The 19335-nt window shown below is 48.1% G+C and overlaps 1 protein-coding gene across 6 annotated transcripts in view; it reads right to left on the bottom strand.

Annotated features, from left to right (window-relative positions):
* Positions 1-19335, bottom strand: part of CAPN5 (calpain 5) — a 140671-nt gene that overhangs the window by 98464 nt on the left and 22872 nt on the right. For 2 of the 6 annotated variants that reach the window (XM_084617920.1, XM_084617924.1), the window contains exon 3: positions 13201-13263. The exons of the other annotated variants lie outside the window; for them this stretch is intronic. The gene's annotated coding sequence lies outside the window, so the exon portion shown is untranslated. The remainder of the gene's footprint in view (positions 1-13200; positions 13264-19335) is intronic. 6 annotated transcript variants of the gene reach the window in all.

Genomic DNA, 19335 nt, shown 5'->3' with positions numbered 1-19335 from the left:
TCCTAGTGAAATAACGAAGTCCATGTAGGAAGGGTGCAGCCCTTCAAGCAAACCACAGGGAAGATGCTGCCGTGCATGGTTCCAATAAAGAAGCAGGTGCGTACCAGAGTTTACCAGGGCTTTGATGAGCGGGGAAGTTTGCGTTGAGGAAGGACAGCGGCCCCGCACCCCCCATTTATGCCCCAGTGGCAGAGAACTAGCCACACCCACCCACCCGCCCAGCCTCCCACACCCTGTGAGCAAACATGCGCCTCTAAGCCAGGCAATAAGGAACGTTGGTACCCAGCCCAAAAGGCTGGCTCAGCTGCTCCTCTTTCCACCTGGCATGCAGGACCTATGCCCCAAGCTTAGGGCCAGACAGGGCAGGAGCATTCCACCAGCATTGTTAAAGGCACGGGCTCCCATTGCCCTGTTAGTATGAACTGTAACAAGCTATGCCTGAGCTGTGGGAGCAGCCAGCTCCATCCCTTCAAAGTCAGCAGGAACACCGGAGAAGTCACACGATTGCAATGGGGAAGCGTACGTGGCCCCAGAGGTCTGTGACACAGGACACCCCCCTACCCCTCCAGAGACGTTAGCAAGCAAGAGGATGCTCTACCCTCCCCGCCATCCAAATTCAGACACACACACGCTCCATGACTTCAGTGGCGACGCCAGGTTTAATAGAGATTCTCAGATGTCCCAACCTCTTTTAATTAAAAAGGCCTCCTGGCACAGAGCCATGTCTTTCTCGATTAATTGCGCTCTTTCAACAAGCCGCTGGCATCCTGGGAGCAGGCGTGATTTTATCAACCCAGAGGAGACGAGGAAATCATGTCCCATGTACACCCACGAGATACAGTCGCACCTGAACCTGTCCACGCTAGTTCTCCACCAGCATGGTGGCTCCCACAAACTGCATACCAGCTCCTTTGATTGGCATTCTAGACACCCCCATCTATGCCTGCCTCCCATAGGGTAAGAGAGTGTCCTTACACCGGGCTGTCTGCACCACCTGATAGAATATGCAGCGATCTCGGTGATGGGCACCAATTGAGCCAAGGTATTATTCTGGTAAATAGGCATCGCCCAAAGACATTGGGAATCACTGCTCAATGGCTAGAAAGTTAGAACAAGTAACTGCATAAGGATTGGTGACGAGTGTCCAGGGGACTAGGCGATGGACACATTTGGACATCTGTTTGGAAGCAATTAATTTAGTTAAATGATTAGGATTAGTATGGAGAAAAAAAAACCTGGCTTCTAACCCACCCCCATCCTAACCAGGGTAATTATTCATGACGACTGCTAGGCAAATCTGCCTACTCTTACCTGGGTGAGATGAAAACTCTTAATTTAGGAGACTTCTGCTGAGAGCAAACCAAATATTTTAGTTTGCCTTAGTTATCAATCTGATCAGCAGCAAAAATGCTCATTACTCAGTGCCTAAATGAAACCAAAACAACATCCATGCTGATTGCACTGGATGACACTACCCAGGTTCTGCCACTGTTACGACTCATTTACCGAAATATTCATTTTCTTCTGCTTCATCCCAGTCACTCTCCATGGTCCTGAGTCATCTCAAGTGATGTGGACTCTCCTGGGAGCCAGGAACAGCAAAAGGCTTTGTGGATGGGCAATTCTGTTCTTTACTGCAATGCGACCTGAGAATATAGGGCTTAGATCACGCCTCGAAGTAGCAGGGGTGTGTGTGGAAGTGGTATCAGTATCTCCAGCAGGAGCCTGGGACATTCCAAGGTGCAGCATCTCCTCTGCTCCGAGCCAGCTTTGGTGACTGGTGTGGAGCAAGAAGCCTTGTGCCCACTGGAGAAGGCTGCCGCTGCTAATGGCACGAACCTCAAGCAGACCTTCCGTTCGCTGGGCTAGGCCAATAAATTGAATAGAAAATTTAATTCTATGGATGGGGAGACATGTGGGCTAGTAGACAGGGCACGGGTACTAGACACGGCTAGTAGACAGGGCACGGTAGCTCAGGAGACCTGTATTCTATTCCCAGCTCTGTCACCGACCTGCTACGTGACCTTGGGCAAGTCACTACCTCCATTTCCCCTCCTTCCTTGGTCTGCCTTATCTATTTGGGTGGAATTCACCAGGGTATTTAGACACCTAACACCTACTGATTTCAAATTAATGGGCATTAGGTGCCTAAATACCTTGGTGAAGCCTACCCTTGGATTCTAAATCCCTCTCCAAAGCAGGGATTGTATGTTACTATGGCCAGGTCTACACTACATACTCACATTTGTATAACCACGTCGCTCAAGGGTGTGAAAAATTCACACCCCCAAACAATGCAGTTATACTGCTTTAACCCTCCTGTGTAAATACGCTATGTTGATGAGAGAGCTTCTCCCATCAATACAGCTACTGCCTCTCAGGGAGGTGGATGAACTACTCCGACAGGAGAAGCCCTCTCGGGCGTTTTCACTAAAGCGTTACAGCAGCTCAGCTGCACCGTCGGAGCGCAGTACGTGAAGACAAGCCCTATGTCTTTGTACAGTGCCTCGTGCAATGGAGCCCCAATTAACACTGAGCGTTCCTGTAATAGAAACAACAGCATGCGAACCATTCTGTGGCATTTTGAAGCCATCTAATAGTGAATCTCAGATGTATACCCCTGCTACATAGCATTTTATGGGTTTCTTTGAAAACTGCATAGAAAGATTCTTCTTCTTTATCAAATTCTACAGCACTTTTTGCAGCCTTTGGTCACACTTTATATTAAGAATCCACTGACAAATAGTTTATGAAGGATTAATAAAGGATTAGTAGAGGTTTTAATAAATGGTTAATCAATTGGTACACAATCCAAACAGGTCAATAAGTGACTTTTAACCATCTTCAACACGTTACTTACGTTTGTAGCAAGTGTATAACATCTGATTATTTATTAACCCTTTATAAATAAAACCTTAATATAAAATGTGACCCGTTTTTCTTTTTTAACCAACAGTATTTCTGAACCTTGAGGATATTCAGCTTTTTACTCTTTGTATCCAAACTGATTTCCATTCCCTTGGTGAGAAGCACAGAATCATAGAAGATTCGGGTTGGAAGAGACCTCAGGAGGTCATCTAGTCCAATCCCCTGCTCAAAGCAGGGCCAACACCAACTAAATCATCCCAGCCAGGGCTTTGTCAAGCCAGGCCTTAAAAACCTCTAAGGATGGAGATTCCACCACCTCCCTAGGTAACCCATCCCAGTGCTTCACCACCCTCCCCGTGAAATAGTGTTTCCTAATATCCAATCTTGACCTCCCCACCTGCAACTTGAGACCACTGCTTCTTGTTCTGTCACCTGCCAACACTGAGAACAGCCTAGCTCCATCCTCTTTGGAACCCCCCTTCTTCAGGTAGTTGAAGGCTGCTATCAAATCCCCCCTCATTCTTCTCTTCTGCAGACTAAATAACTCCAATTCCCTCAGCCTCTCCTCCTAAGTCATGTGCCCCAGCCCACTAATAATTTTCGTTGCCCTCCGCTGGGCTCTCTTCAAAGCATATTTCTGAATGTAGCACAGCCAATGATCCAGAAGAGTGGAGGGCAGCAAAATGTTCTTAGATTTGAAATGGGTTCTATGGGTGATCTGAGAAATTGCATGCCAGCCAACCTTGTATCTGTACCTGGCAAACTGCATGAAGTGATCATTAAAACCAGAATAATGAAACACCTGGAAGATCAGGATATGACCAACCTGGTTTCAGCAATGGAGAATAGTGTCTCACTAATCTCTCCAAATTCTTTAAACGTGTCAGTAATGCAGTGGATATAAAGGAGAACCTGACGACAATTGATTTTCCCTTACAAAATACCCCAGATAAGGTCCCGGACAAGAGGCTACTAAAGAAGCTAAGCAGTCATGGATAAGAGACCAAGTACTGTCATGGATCAAAAACTAGCAGACAGTCAAGAGTAGGATTAAATGGTCAATTCCCATCATTACAAAACAGCAGGCCTGAAGGTTCCATACTAAGTCCTGGGTTGTTTAAATGTATTTAACAACAATTGGGAAGGGGGGGGTGAGCAGTGAGGTAGCAAAATTTGCAGATGACACAAAGTTATTTAGTTTAGCCAGGATCCGAGTGGTCTACGAGGAACTTCAGGGAGACCTTCCCAAACTGCGGGAATGGGCAACATTCAGGCAGATGAAACTGAATGCTGATAAATGCCAAGGAGAGAGGGAACTGTAAACCACTTATACAAAAGCTCTAAGAGAAAATATTCTGTCTCACCACATGTGATTAAACCGAGGGGCTCATTGCAGCCATGAACTAAACGGGATTCAAAGAGGGATTGGCTGTTTCTGTGGATAGCAAGGCTATCCAGAGTTACAACTAACAATAAAAACTTTGGAAGGGACATTAAACCTTGTGCTTTGGGTCTGAAGCCAATCTACCCAGAAAGCAGGAATCACGGCAGGGAGCCTCAGAGCCAGGGCCTGCAGATTTGGGCTTGTATTACAGCTCTAAAAATACTGATAGACGTTCGGGCTTGGGCTGGAGCTTGGGCTTTGAATCCACCCCTCTCCCCAGGCTTCAGAGCCTGAGCCCAAATGCTTCCACAGCTACTTTTAGTGCTGCAGAGCAAGCCCAAGCCTGCAGACCCAGGCTCTGACACTCACTGCTGCAGCTCCGGCTTGTCGTGTAGACGTAGCCTGAGGGATTAAATACTCTGAGGGGGCATCTACACAGCAGAACAAAACAACAAAAACCCACCCGGCAGCCGGTGAGTCTCAGAGCCCAGGTCAGCAGGCTGGCGGGGCTATCGCGGCGGGGGTAAGAAGAGCAGTAGAGACTTGCAGGCCGGAGCCCGGGCTCTGAGTTGGGAAGGTCTCAAAGCCCAGGCGTCTACACTGCTATGTTTAGCCCTGCAGTGTGAGCCCCTGGGCCCTCATCAGTTGACCCAGGCTCTCAGACTCACTGCCATAGGGGGGTTTGCTGTGTAGACACACTCTCAGAGATCAGGAGGAGACACACACAGGGGGCAGAGAGAACCCTACTTTAGGGGAGGGTGGGATTAACACCTGTTACTAGCAACCTTCCAGAGACAGGATACAGGACTAACTGGACCTCAGGTCTGCTCCGGTCTGGCAGGAGAAACAATCAAGAAACACCGGTTAAACCAGGTTCTTGTACAAGTCTGAACAAAACACCTGTTTTAGGCACCACCAGCCATCCAAATCCTGCTGCTAAGGGGAAAACAAGCTGGGAATCCCACATCACAGGAGCCTGCACTGTTTGGCTTTTTATACAGTGAGCACACACTTGCACCTGGAAACCAAATGTGTCCCTGTTCCTCAAAGGTCCTGGTCACGGGATTAACCCACTGTCAGGCCAGCAGGCAGAGGAAGGTGGTCTGGTGGTCAGAGCATTAGCCTGGGATTGGGGAGACTTGGGCTTAATTCTCTGTTCTGCCAGTCACTTCCTCTGTGACCTTGGGCAAGTCACTTAGCCCCTCTGAGCTTCACTTGCCCACCTCTGCAACGGGGATACAGTACTTCCCTGCCGCACACGGGTTTTGTGAGAAGTACAATGAGATTGTGAGGCACCCAGATATGGTGGTGATGGGGACCATGCAATTACCTAAGACACACAGACTGAGTGCTGATTTGGACATCATGCTGAGCCTGTCCTCATGTGCAGAGCCTAGGGGAAAATAAACCCTCCAGCCAGACACAAAGCAACCCCCAAAGCAGAGCGCAAAAATCAGCTGCACTGCACTGGGGGTGGATCCTGGAATGTCAGTCAGGGAGAGACTTGAGTCCTGTGGAAATCGTACCCCATGCAGGGATGAGGCCAGGGGGAGAAAGAGGGGCACGTTTGCAGGGCATCCAGTGGAGTCACCGCACAGCCACTAATAGAGCTTCTGCACTGGCTGCCCCTGAGCTCCCCATGTGCCTCTCCCATCCTGCCTCTGCCCTCCTGTCAAGTCCCTCCTGGATAGTGACTTGGGGACAGTCGGTGCTCCATGGTGCACAAAGGACTCTCTCCCTCCCTGCAGCTGGCAATCCAGCACCAGTTCCACTGTCCTTAAGGATACCCAAAGACTCTCCCACTGGCCCTAAAATCCTGCCATGGGTGTCAGCACCCACACACAAGCACCACGGAGATGCCCAGCTGGGGCAGCTTTTAAAAATTAAAACGGCTTGACATCAACCAGCATGACGACACCGGACACGTCAGTCACTCAGAAAAATAATGGGGCAAATAATCAAGCAAGCAATTTGCAAACATCTAGAAGATAATAAGGTGATAAGTAACAGTAAGCACGGATTTGTCAAAAACAAATCATGTCAAACCAGCCTGATAGCTTTCTTTGCCAGGGTAACAAGCCATTGGGGGGGGGGGGGGGATATCTTCACTTTTGTACGACTTTTGATACTGTCCTGCGTGACCTTCTCATAAACAAAACCAGAGAAATGCAACCTGTTAGGATATAGATATTCAGGCCTGCCTGTAAAGGCCTGTACTTTAAGAATGTAGGTATATGTTTATCATTTAGCTATTAATAGAGGTATACAAGAAAGAATCTGTGTAAGGGCCTTCTCTCACAGTGACAGTCTGAGACCCTGTTCTTAGGCCAATGCCTTTGGCTAAGCAGCAGGGGCAGCCATAAGCTGGGAAGCGACCGGTCACATCCTCACATTCCAAACTAGTCAATATGGGGCTGTTAGGAAGGTGATCCGACCTATCACCTCCAGAGAAAGGGAAGAGCCTAGAAGATGTAAAAGGACATTTAGGTTGATAGTTTTCTGTCTGGTAAGAACTCACTTATCAATAGACACAGCTGGGAAACCCTTATGTCTTTTTAGATGTAGCTGTGAAATCCTCACTTCTGTATTGTCTTGTCATTATAGTTCCCACTTTGCTATTGTTTATTTGCATGGTCTCTGTCTGGTTCTGTGATTGTTTCTGTCTGCTGTATAATTAATTTTGCTGGATGTAAACTAATTAAGGTGGTGGGATATAATTGGTTAGCTAATCATGTTACAATATGTTAGGATTGGTTAGGTAAATTTCAGTAGAACGATTGGTTAAGGTATAGCTAAGAATATTACTATATAAATTAGGGGCAAACAGGAGGTAAGTTTCAGAGTAGCAGCTGTGTTAGTCTGTAGTCACAAAAAGAAAAAGGAGGACTTGTGGCACCTTAGAGACTAACAAATTTATTTGAGCATAAGCTTTCGTGAGCTACAGCTCACTTCATTGGATGCATTCAGTGGAAAATACAGTGGGGAGATTTATATACATAGAGAACATGAAACAATGGGTGTTACCATACACACTGTAACAAGAGTAATCAGGTAAGGTGAGCTATTACCAGCAGGAGAGCGGGGGGGGGGGGGGGGAGGGGAACTATTTCCCCAATATATTTCCTCCCCACTGTTCCTCAGAAGTTCTTGTCAACTGCTGGAAATGGCCCACCTTGATTATCACTACAAAAGGTGTCTCCTCCCCGCCCCCACTCCTCCCCGCCCCCCTGCTCTCCTGCTGGTAATAGCTCACCTTACCTGATCACTCTCTGTGCCACACCCTGTACAGTTTGGAACACCTTTTGGGTGACTCATCACAGTCTGCCAGGAAGCTCTGGCATGGACAATACAACAGAGTGATACATTTTGAGAGAGGAAACCACATGGTCTCGTGGTCAACGCACAGCCTGGGAATCAAGGAGACCTGGGTTCTGTGGTCTGCAGTTCACTTCCTTTCAGAGAGGAACTTCACTTATCCCTGCTTCAGTTTCCCCAAGAGACTAATATAAAACTCACCCACTACCTTGAAGTGCTGTGAGAGTAAAGGCATGAGGGTTTGGAAAGTACTTTCATATCCTTTAGATGGAAAGTGCCAAACTTTGTTTTAAGAAAAGGAGGACTTGTGGCACCTTAGAGACTAACCAATTTATTTGAGCATAAGCTTTCGTGAGCTACAGCTCACTTCATCAGATGCATAAAGTGGAAAATACAGTGAGGAGATTTATATACATACACAGACCATGAAAAAATGGGTGTTTATCATACATATTGAAAGGAGAGTGATCACTTAAGATGAGCTATTACCAACAGGAGAGTGGGGTGGGGGGAGAGAAAACCTTTTGAAGTGATAATCAAGGTGGGCCATTTCCAGCACATTTCCAGGAGTTTACAAGAACATCTGAGGAACAGTGGGGGGGGGGGGAGGAGGAATAAACAAGGGGAAATAGTTTTACTTTGTATAATGACTCGACCACTCCCAGTCTCTATTCAAGCCTAAGTTAATTGTATCCAATTTGCAGATTAATTCCAATTCAGCAGTCTCTCATTGGAGTCTGTTTTCAAAGTTTTTTTGTTGAAGAATAGTCCCTTTTAGATCAGAAATCGAGTGACCAGAGTGTTTTAACTGTGCACTGTTCCGTGACCAGACTTACAATTGGTGAATTCCTTCGACTTCAGGGCCTTAATGCTAACGAGGCATTTGCTCTCTTGACCTCAGTGGGAACAGGACTGGGCACTTATGCTGTAAGCCCCTTGGGACAGCAGCTCCCTGTATTTATTGTACAGTGCTCTTTATGCATGGTTATTTGTCCAGCATCATCTGAGCACATGCAGAGCAGAGCTGGGGCACTGGAAGAAAGAGGGGTAAAGAAATGCCAAAATGAAATTCCTAAAGGGTCTTGTAAGAGCCCCATAAGAGAATCTGGGTATGAGCAATCCATCGACTGTAGGGCCCCCAAGGATCTCAAGCAGGTATAGATGATGTGGAGGGCAAAGACTGGTGATTATTATTGTTGTTTGTATTACCGTAGCACCTATGAGCCCTAGTCACGGACCAAGAGCCTGCTGTGCTAGGCGCTGTACAAACACAGAACAAAGAGATGGTCCCTGCCCCCAAAGAGTTACAATCTAACTATAAGACAAGAGACAACAGATAGATGACAGACAGAGGAGGAAATACAAGAAAACACAGATAGTGCTGTCAGCAGGACAGACAGTGGTCTCAGCACATCCTCAGATTAAGCCAATTTTTTTCTAGGCAAGACGGCAAAGGAAAGTTTTGAAGGAGGGATGAGGTAGCTTTGCAGATGTTTACGGAAAGCACCTCCCAAGCATGAGGTGCAACATGGGAGAAAGCACGAAGGTGCTTGTTTGAAAATTTAACAAGAGGCCAATGGAGGCTAGGATCAATGCAATTGGAGGCGGAAGTCGACATCTTGATAGTGAAGGAGGGAGGATGGGAAGGGGGATATGCGACTTATCTTGACCTTCACAGCCTATGTTTGATAGGATAGAAAAGGGGGAGGCAGGGGAAGCAAGCAAAGAGGGGTAACATGGTCAAAGCAACAGAAACTGGGTATCCGCGAGGCAAGATTGCATTTGTCAAGGGCAGAGAGAAGGATAGAGCAGCAATCGATACGGGAGATGAGAGCCTGGACGAGCATTTTAGCTGCGCAGATGGCTAGGAAAGGCCATAGCTTGGAGAGGTTATGTAGAAGGAATCAGCAAAATTTAAATCTAGCTTGGATATCTTTCTAAGAGACATGCTTTAACTTAACTCAAAGTTTAGCTGATGCAGAAACCACTTGGTGAAATGCTATGGTGGGTGTCTGTAGGAGGTCAGGCCAGAGGGACTGTAATGATCCCTCTTGGCTTTAAAATCTATGACTACATGGTAATTACATCTCCCAACGTAGGAGCTCTGGGTGTGAACTAATCCCTTTAGGCTCTGCTTTTTAATGCAGAAGCATGTGTTTCTTTTGCAAACGAGAACTCTGACAGGTTTCTTCCCACCTACAGTCTCCACCATGGTGCTCAGAGAACTGTGCTAAGCTACAATCTTATAATTCAGTAGGTGGCACTCTCCCCCTCAGTCAGTACTGAACCCACATAGTGTTAGGGGACACTATTACTGGATGTACCACCATCCATGTGAGATGTAAAACAGAGGTCCCAACAATCTGATCACTGAGTCTACATAGCTGCTGAGAGCTATTAAACAGCAGGTACTTTCCACCCAAGAGGGGCTCCATTTCAGCATGTAGGGTGATTTGATTCCTGTTTGGAAAGTACTTTGGGATCCCCTGGGATGGTAGGCACTATGCAAATATACCTTTAATTATTATAAACGAATGACTCACTCACAGAAATCGATTTGGTTTCCAAAAGGAGACTCTAGTGAAACGAGAAAGAATATTTGTTAAAAACCATTAAAGAGAAAGGCAGAATTCTGACACTGCCTGCTGTTAAATCCATCATTGCTTCCAATTTACACATTAGATCTGGCACATTAAAATGTTCTGGGTAGCCTAATTGCTTTTTTGTCTTGCACAAAAGCCAGGAGAACCAAGTTCAGAAACCTCAAAGGAGTATTAGAAACAGACAATTCCATGGCTGCTGCAAAATAAATACAACCTGGGCGAGAAAGATCAAGGCCATCACGTTACAGCAACAATGGAAATAGGATGCACAGACAGTGGATTAAAACACTGGTGGATTAAAACAAAGCTTGAATCCAGATGTCTGGCACAGCTGTTAAGAGGCTGAAAGGGTTAAACTGGGAGAGAAAGTTTCTTGGAGGAGAAGGTCAATCATATGACTCAGCTATATGATGGAATTCCCTTTATTGCCTCCAGAGATTTTGGGGCATTGGAGCCAGCCAGCACTGCCAGCTGGTAGTGATTACGCTCATGAGTGCTGAAACCAGGATAACTATTTAAAGCGCTTATACAGGTAGGGTCCGATTGCAAACTAAAAGGCTATTCTCTTCCCACTGCAGAAATTCCACCCCTCTAGAACCGGGGCTCCTACGGCTCAACATCTGGGCTTAATGGCATGACTCCGCATGCAATCTGGCACGACAACACACGCCACTTGGGGCAACTTCTAGAATTCAGTTGTCTGATCCCAGCACGGTACAGTAGGAAGTGTCTAGTAGGTCTTTAGCCTTCTGATCATAGGGGGAAATCCTGGTCCCATTGAAGTGAGAGGGAGTTTCGCCGTTTACTTCAATGGAGCCTAGATTTCACCCATAATGTCTAATCTTCACATTATGTTGCTAGCAGTACCCGAGTTCTTTCAAGGTTTGCGGTCTGCAGTGAAGCGGATACGCTGCACTTGATTAAAGCCCATGTGGCCAGATTCCCTCCTTATAAACAAATACATTCAACAAAGCTGGAAACATACCGCACGCACAGCAAGCCAATACTGCTTTGTGTGCCCTCTCCCTCACGTGGTTTGCCCCACTAAACAAGCAGTGAGTCAACCAACTTGTTTTTCCACCTGTTCCTGGGAGACTCAGAACAGCTTGGGTGTTACCAGATCCACCGAACCACAAAAGAAACTACTTCACCCAGTTTCTACACAGAACATGGACTGACAGAAATCTAGGCTGGAAAGGACCTCAAGAAGCTGAGTCCATCTCCCACGCCCCACACTGCCGGGGGTTTACATACATCTCCTAATTAAACCATCCCTGACAGGTGTTTGCTTCAAGTGTAGACCAGCCCTAAGGGAGTGTCTGCACTGCATTGTAAATCTGGGTCTGCGGGACTTGTGCTTGCACACTCGGTGTTTCCAAGCCAGCACTTGCGGGTCCACTCTGCAATTGCTGGACCACGTTAAAACATCCATACTGCATTGCACAGACCTTCTGACTCAGGTCTGTGGCTTGAGCCGCATCCACGTTGCCAAGTGACAGGCGTTGGATCTGAGTCACAGCAGGTCCTAGGGCCCGTGTCCTGAGTGCTCACTAATCCGAGGAGACTGATGTGTGTGTGGATGGAAGGGGAGCTTGGGCTCAAACCTGAGTCAGAGCCCAGGCTTAGAGGGCAGTGTAGACATACCCTCCATGATCACACAAGAGGCCTGTTGCAGAGCAGGGAATAGGGTCTCCTGAGTCCAGCTCAATGCCCTGCCTGGACACAGCTTTTTGTGTAGACATTGTGACGGAACTGTCTGTAAATCTCATTTGAATAAGGTTCCACTTGAAAAGGCTTTTGGCCTGGAGTGTTGGGGTTAAACCTAAGAGTCACTGGTTTCGCCTCACTGATGCAAATACCAACGGGACCTCCCACTTCTTAGCGCCACCTTTGCAAAATACTTAGAAGTTCCTCATTCCTCACACTGAACCATATATGAATTACTGGCCCATTACCAGACAGTTGCTGTGGATACAAACAACTCTGAGGAAGTGGGAAGAGAGCGAACAACAACAAACAGCCTAGAACAACGTTTGCTACCAGGGCATCCCTAGACATTTTGGTGCCCTACACAGCCCCCCTGCAGGGGGAGGGGTGGCCACAGGCCTCCGTGGTGGGGCCCTTTCAACCCCATCTCAATTCACTTCACTTCCACACTTGGATCTTACACCTTCATCACAGCTGGTGACACACAGCTGTCTTGAATCAGTTTCACTTTTCAGTTTCTCCTGTGCCATCACAATGCTTAAACATTTGGTTTCCTGACACCCCAGGGGCAAGTTTCTTTTCAACCCGGTTTCCACTGGAATTTAAAAAAAAAATTGCAGAAACGTTGTGTGGTCAACCTTTTTCTTGTTTTGTTTTGTTTTAAACCACAAAAGCTCAGAACAGGAGCATGTGGCCAGCCCCTGCTTATGCTCCAAAAGGGAACCAGCAACACAGTGCTGGGGAGAAACTATTCTTTATAAGAATATTTGTGTGCACAAAATTCACTTGTTTCATTACTGCAGCACCTCTTAGACAAATTATTTCAACTATCCAGAGATACCAAGGCCAGAAGGGACCATTGCAATCATCTCATCTGACCTCCTGCATAACCCAGATCACAGAACTTCACCTAGTAATTCCTGCATCCAGCCCTCCCTTCTGTTTGAGCCATAGCATATCTTTTAGAGAAATATCCAATCTTGGCTTATGGGGTGAGGAATTATCCTAGTGGTGGAACGAGCTCGTAAATTGCAGCTCAGGGATGGGAACCAAGAATCCCTGGGTTCTAATCCTGATGCTGTCAGGCTCCGATACTAATTAGCCTGCAGAATATTTTGCAAACACATAGCACTTTACAAGCATTACTTAGTTAGGACTCGTCACATCACCATCAGGTGAATAAATACTATTGTGCCCAGTTTGCAGAGAGGGGACGCTGAGGATCAAAGGCGTGGGCTACACTGGGGCGGGTTCGAACTAAGATACCCAACTTCAGCTACGCTATTCGCATAGCTGAAGTCCAAGTATCTTAGTTCGACTTACCTGGCCCTCCTCACGGCGGTGAGTCGACCGCGGCAGCTCCCCCATCAACTCCGCTTACTCCTCCTACCGAGGCGGAGTACAGGCGTTAATTCGGGGATCGATTTATCGCATCTAGACGAGACGCGATAAATCGATCCCCAAGAGATCGATCACTACCCGTCAATGCAGTAGGTAGTGAAGATGTACCCAAAGAGGTTAACTGCCCAAGTCACAAACCAAATGTCAGAATCAGAATCCAAATCACCCGAGTCCCAGTCTAGTGGCTAGATGAGACAAATGAAAATGGGTATGTCTGTTTCACAGGCATCTCAAGTCAGTTTCAGTAGCGGTTTCTCCTGTGCTCTCACAATGATTCAGCGCTGGGGTTCCTAACACCACAGGGGCAGGTTTCGCTTCAAACCTGTTGACAATGGAATCTTAAACCAAATAAATAAATAAATACCTGCAGAATCATGTATGGTGGGCTTTGGTGTGATAAGCGGATTTTTTTAAACCACAAAACCTTACAATTTGGACTCAAGTGGAGTGTAATTAACTAATGTTTGTGAAGCGCATTAAGATATTCTAATGAAAGTTTCCAGGAGCCTGATCCAAAACCCACTGAGATCAATGGCAAAACTCTCTCCGGCTTCAGGAGGCTTTGGATCAGATCCTGTTACTAACAACAGTGTCATTAGCACCTCACACAGCTAGACACTTGCAGACCCGTTGTCTAGACAGAGCGTATGGAGACACAACACTCGCTATTGCTGAGGGGCAGTTTCATCAGGCAGTTTTAACATTGCAAGTGGGGACACCAATTTCACCTACGTGACATGTTTGGACAAGTTAGGGTCCTAACCATCCTGGCCCTGCAGCCCCCTGTGCACCAATTAGGCTGGCATAAAGGGGGTGCAGGACATGCTTACAAGTCTCTGTAGCTGGGGCACACATCGGGGAGATGCTCTGGGGCAGGGCGCGGGTGAACCAGAGGGGCAGGAGGGGGCATGCAAAGGCAGACTTGCTCCTCAGTGATTCTATGCCATGCCAAGCTGTGACCCAGGAACTTCTGAATGCAACTAGCAGAGGGCCTAAGGGGTGCATCAGGGTTACAGGAATCCCCTGCACCTGGGATTTACATTCTAGTTCACCAAAGCGGGTCATGTAAGGTGTCTAATGAAACCTTGTGTCTTCATCCCCACTGCAAGCTGTATGTGTGGGAACAGATGAGGAGTTAGAGAACATCATTTTAAGTGTGTGTATACCTAGGTCTGTAGTTAAAAAACAGGCCACGCAAAGGCAGCGCGTCTTGATACAAACTCCTCCAGACAGGGGATGGGAGACACTTATCTGGGCGGGCGCTGTGTATTGCATGGCATTAGACCGAAGTCTCTGAGCATTCTAAGTCAAATGCTAACAAAGAGCTGGCAGAGACTTCAGAAGGAAGCTAACAGGAGGAGAAAAGAAAAGGAGTACTTGTGGCACCTTAGAGACCAACCAATTTATTTGAGCATAAGCTTTCGTGAGCTACAGCTCACTTCATCGGATGCATAAAGTGGAAAATACAGAAGATGTTTTTATACACACAAAGCATGAAAAAATGGGTGTTTACCACTACAAAAGGTTTTCTCTCCCCCCACCCCACTCTCCTGCTGGTAATAGCTTATCTAAAGTGATCACTCTCCTTCCAATGTGTATGATAATCAAGGTGGGCCATTTCCAGCACAAATCCAGGGTTTAACAAGAATGTCTGAGGAACACTGGGGAGGGGGAAAAGGGGAAATAGGTTACTTTTTATAATGAATCAACCATTCCCAGTCTCTATTCAAGCTTAAGTTAATTGTATCCAATTTGCAAATTAATTCCAATTCAGCAGTCTCTCGTTGGAGTCTGTTTGAGGATTTTTTGTTGAAGGATAGTCACTTTGAGATCAGAATACAGAATACTTTTTGCGAATACAGACTAACACGGCTGTTACTCTGAAACCTAACAGGAGGAGGTAACCAGTGAGGGGTGGGGGAACCTATCAAGATAAACAGCGGGAGATGGGGGAGAACCTATCTTGAGGTGAGCAACAAAGGTCTGTTCTGGTATATTCAGGTGTGCAAACAGACATCCTGGCATCCTTCACCTAGTAAGTAAACTGACAGCAAGTTTGCTTCAGGAAAAAGGGATCTCAGTCAGGCTTGGTGGCAAATGCCAAAGAGAACTTTGGGCAAGATCAACTTCTTTAGCCGAGAGGTTAATCATTGGTCTCTAGAACGCATGTTACGATTTTGCTTTCTCCGTAACCATTTTCCCATCTCTCCTACGGGTTATTATTTGAACCTCATTTCCTTTTGTTTTATAATTGAACTCAAGTGCTGTGTGTAACACAGCAGCAGTGATCTAAGGTAAAGCCAGGGTACACTGTCCCACTGGGATCACAGGATCTGGGATTTCTGTGGGTATCCAGCGATCGGGGCTGGATACCACGGGGGAAACTTTGAAGGGACTCAGAGACTGGGGTGCATCTGTTATCAACCTGCAAGGCAAAGAGGGGGCTGGTGGAGCACAGAAGAGAGTGGCTGACAGGTTGGCTGTGTTAGGGGGCTGACACCCAGCTTGTACAGACAAGACTCCTTTGTGCTGGAGGCAGGTAGCAAGAAAGTGATTCTCAGCCCTGAGATGCATCACACAAGTCCCCACGGGGGGATTTGAAATAGGGGCATGAGTTAGGGCAGCTTTCAGGGCTGGTGCAGCCCCAGTGACCCCTGCATGGGGGAGGCCATTTGCACCTCCTCTCTGTCCTTGCGCTACACCTCCCCTGCCATACACAGAGCTGGCGTAAGCATTTCCACAGGGGCACTCTGCCTTGCCACGAGTGTCGCTCCCCTCCTCTTACCAGCACTCGGGATATGCGGAAAGAGCAGGACCCGGGCTCCATGCACAGCTCTGACAATGGCAGGATATCCTCCGCCCAAGAAGCGCTTCCTCCTAGGGAGTCACTGGAGGGCACATTCCTGGCATTCACTCACCAGCCGCCAAGCCGCGCACAGGCAGAGCCCGTGGACACTGCTGGCACCCAGTTCTAGACCCCCCCGCAATGCGCTGCTATCTCCTGGGAGCTGCTATTTCTCCGAGAGATGCTGAAGGAGGAAGTGATCGCAATGATGCAGTCCTAGGCCCCGATCCGAAACCCACCACAGGCAGCAGAAAGTCTCCCATTGACTTCAAGGGGCTTTCATGGTTGTTTAACCCTTCTGTTGCAACAGCGCCTGAAGGCCTCAACCAGGGAAGCCCCGTTGTGCAAGGTACTGTGCAAAGGTATGGTAAGTGATGGTCCCCGGCCCACGGAGCTGACAGTGTGAACCACAAGACCGAACAGGGGAACATGAACAAACGGAGTGAGAGAGACAACAAGTCTGACAGGATGTGCACAATGCTCAGCAGCAATGCTTCCGCAGTTAGCAGTAGAGGCAGGTGTGCTAATGGACAGACCCTTGGACTGGACCTCGGCAGACTTAGGAGGTACAGTAGTACAATAATAAATAATCACCACCCCCTAGGAGCTCTAGTCAGGGCCAGGACCCCATTGTGCTAGGTGCTGTACAAACACAGAACAAAAAGCTGGTCCGCGCCTCAAGGAGCTTTCAGTCTCTTCCAGCTCAGCCACTGGCCTGCTGGGTGACTTCGGGCAAGTCATGTCCCACCCTGTGCCTCAGTTTCCCCATCTGGTAAAATGGAGATCGCAATACTGGCCTTCTTTGTAAAGTGCTTTGAGATCTACTGATGAAAAGCGCTGAGTAAGAGCAACGTATTTATTTAGCAAGTTGCAGTCTCCTGCCTGTATTCTGGGACTGGGACTAGGGCATGGTGGTGGTTTTACGGATTGTGACTTGGAGCTTTTCGCACTCCTAAGGGAGAGAAAGCAGGAAAGTGCTTGTCAAAGAAAAGCGGACTCAGGCAATACAGGCTCAAATCTCGGGAGTCAAGATAATAGGATGCAGAGGGAAAGTAGGGATAAACTGTAGAGGGTTTTGTAAGTGAGGACAAGGTATGTTTGACAAGGTGAAGGGGCAGGGGGACAATGGAGGGATTTAAAGATGGAGTGACAATCAGAGCGACAGGCCAAGAAGATGATCTTAGCTGCAGCATTGTGAATGGGCTGGAGGGATGGCAGGAGCCAGCTAGGCTAAACAGCAGGAGATGAGGTCAAGCCCTGAGATGAAGGCTTGGACAAGACCTTTGGCAGCATGGGCACAGAGCTGCTGTCTGATTGCTGAGTGGTTGTGCAGGAAGAAGTGACAGCTGGAGACACAACCTGGATGTGTGGGGGGGGGGGAGAGAGAGAATGATGGCAGAGTCAAAGACAAAGCCAAGATTATGGGCTTGAGTGACAGGGAAAACTATGGTGCTTTCCACCGTGGTAGAGAAAGGATCCTCTGAGCAAAGACCAGGTCCCCGTAGTCCTAGATGCTGCACAGACAAGCCACTAGGAAGACAGTCCCTTGGACTGGACCCAGAGAGCTCACAATCTGCATATCAGCGAGAACACACATGGAATGGGAGCCGGCCAGGAGAATAAGGCTACGGACAGAAACATCTAGCAGAAAAGCGGAAAACCCAACTCGTTGTCTGCCTGCCTGGTGCCGGATGGGAGGGATAGCAGTGGAGTTGTGTCTGCTCGGCACGCCAGAAAAAGTAGGTCTCTGGCTTCTTGTTTGACAGCACCAACCTGTGAAGTGGGGATAAAACCTGCCTCCCCCGCCACACTGTCGCCAACGAGCTGTATGTGAGGTGCTCGGACAATATAAAGTCCTAGAACTCTGCAGTGAGATATCGACCATGTGGTCCCCTGCGCTCTGAAGTGTAGCCGTTTGCCTCACACCCTGCCCGCATCTGCTACGCTCAAGCCACAGCTTCCTTTCTGTGCCGCCATCCAATTTGTAACAGCAAAACCACCTTCCCGTGGAAGAGCTGGCTGCACGGTGCAGAAAAGGGAGGGATGAAGATGTGCCGAGGGGCGAGGAGGGGGAAAGTTGGGAGTTCAGAGCAAATGTATCTGCCATACAGTAGCATCTACCATCTATCCAACTGAGATCAAGACCCAGTAAGCTGGGTGCTGTACATACATAGGTACACACACGCACAATATAATTAGACAAGACAGGCAAGGAATTGGCAGGGGAAACAGTGGCCCAGAGAGGTGAAGTGACTTGCCCAAGGACACCCAGGGGGTGAGTGGCAGAACATGGAGTGCAGAGACCCCGCCCCGTGCTGTACCTGTTGGACCACACTGCGCCAAGCAAGACCAGTCCCCTTCCCTTTGGAGATCTGGGGGTTCTTTGAGTCTGAAATTCAGGGGGAACCCTTGGGAAGAGGCAAAAGCCAAGCTCAAAGCAGCAAACAAGTTTCCACGAAACTCCCAGCTCCTTCCAGCCCAGTTAACCTGTCTGGATCAGCTAAGCCTGTCGGCAACAGCCTCTCCCCCACACAAGAGAAACCTGTGCAGGGCAGGAATTACCATACCTTCCTTCCCAGCTGTTCTGTCAGGGGAAGGGGAAGGAGTTCCTCCTGTGCCTTGTGTAGGAGCAGGGTGCTTCACACATCTCTGCACATCCAGATGCCCAAACCACCCCCCACTACAATGCTGGCATTAGCTACCCGCTGTGTCTGTGCGGTAGCAGCCGGGCAGTAGCCCCAGTGGGAACTAACCCATTAACCCTGCTCAGGTATCAGAGGGATCTGCAGCGGGAGCTTGGCATGGAGCATAGCTCTTCCCCCTGAATGCCCAGGAAGCAAACACTCTGCCTAGCTCCCCTAAAGCCTGGTGTGACGGGAAGGCTCCTTCTCCTTTCTGGCTCCACCCCGCACACCCCAACGGAGAGGCCATAATGGCCCACCTCCGAGGACCGTTCCTCTTTGCTGTGCACAGAGGCTGTATATACAGCACACGTGGCCTAGAGGGCTGCTCCAAAGCCCTACGCACATATCAGAATTTGGGAGAAGCTATTATGATTCCCCCTCACCCCTATGACTTTTGATCTAGAGCTCAAGATGCAGCATACAACCAGTAAAGAACCATCTATTACTGAGCTCTGCAGCTGGATAAACCTCCCTTGGAAAATACACTTCTTGGCGTATCAATTCCTCATCTCCTCCCTCTGTGCTCTT

Source organism: Lepidochelys olivacea (genome assembly GCF_965140295.1).
Source record: "Lepidochelys olivacea isolate rLepOli2 genome assembly, chromosome: 1".
Taxonomy (NCBI): Eukaryota; Metazoa; Chordata; order Testudines; family Cheloniidae; genus Lepidochelys; species Lepidochelys olivacea.
The sequence above is the reverse complement of the archived record's forward strand: the minus strand, read 5'-3'. Positions and strand labels throughout refer to the sequence as shown.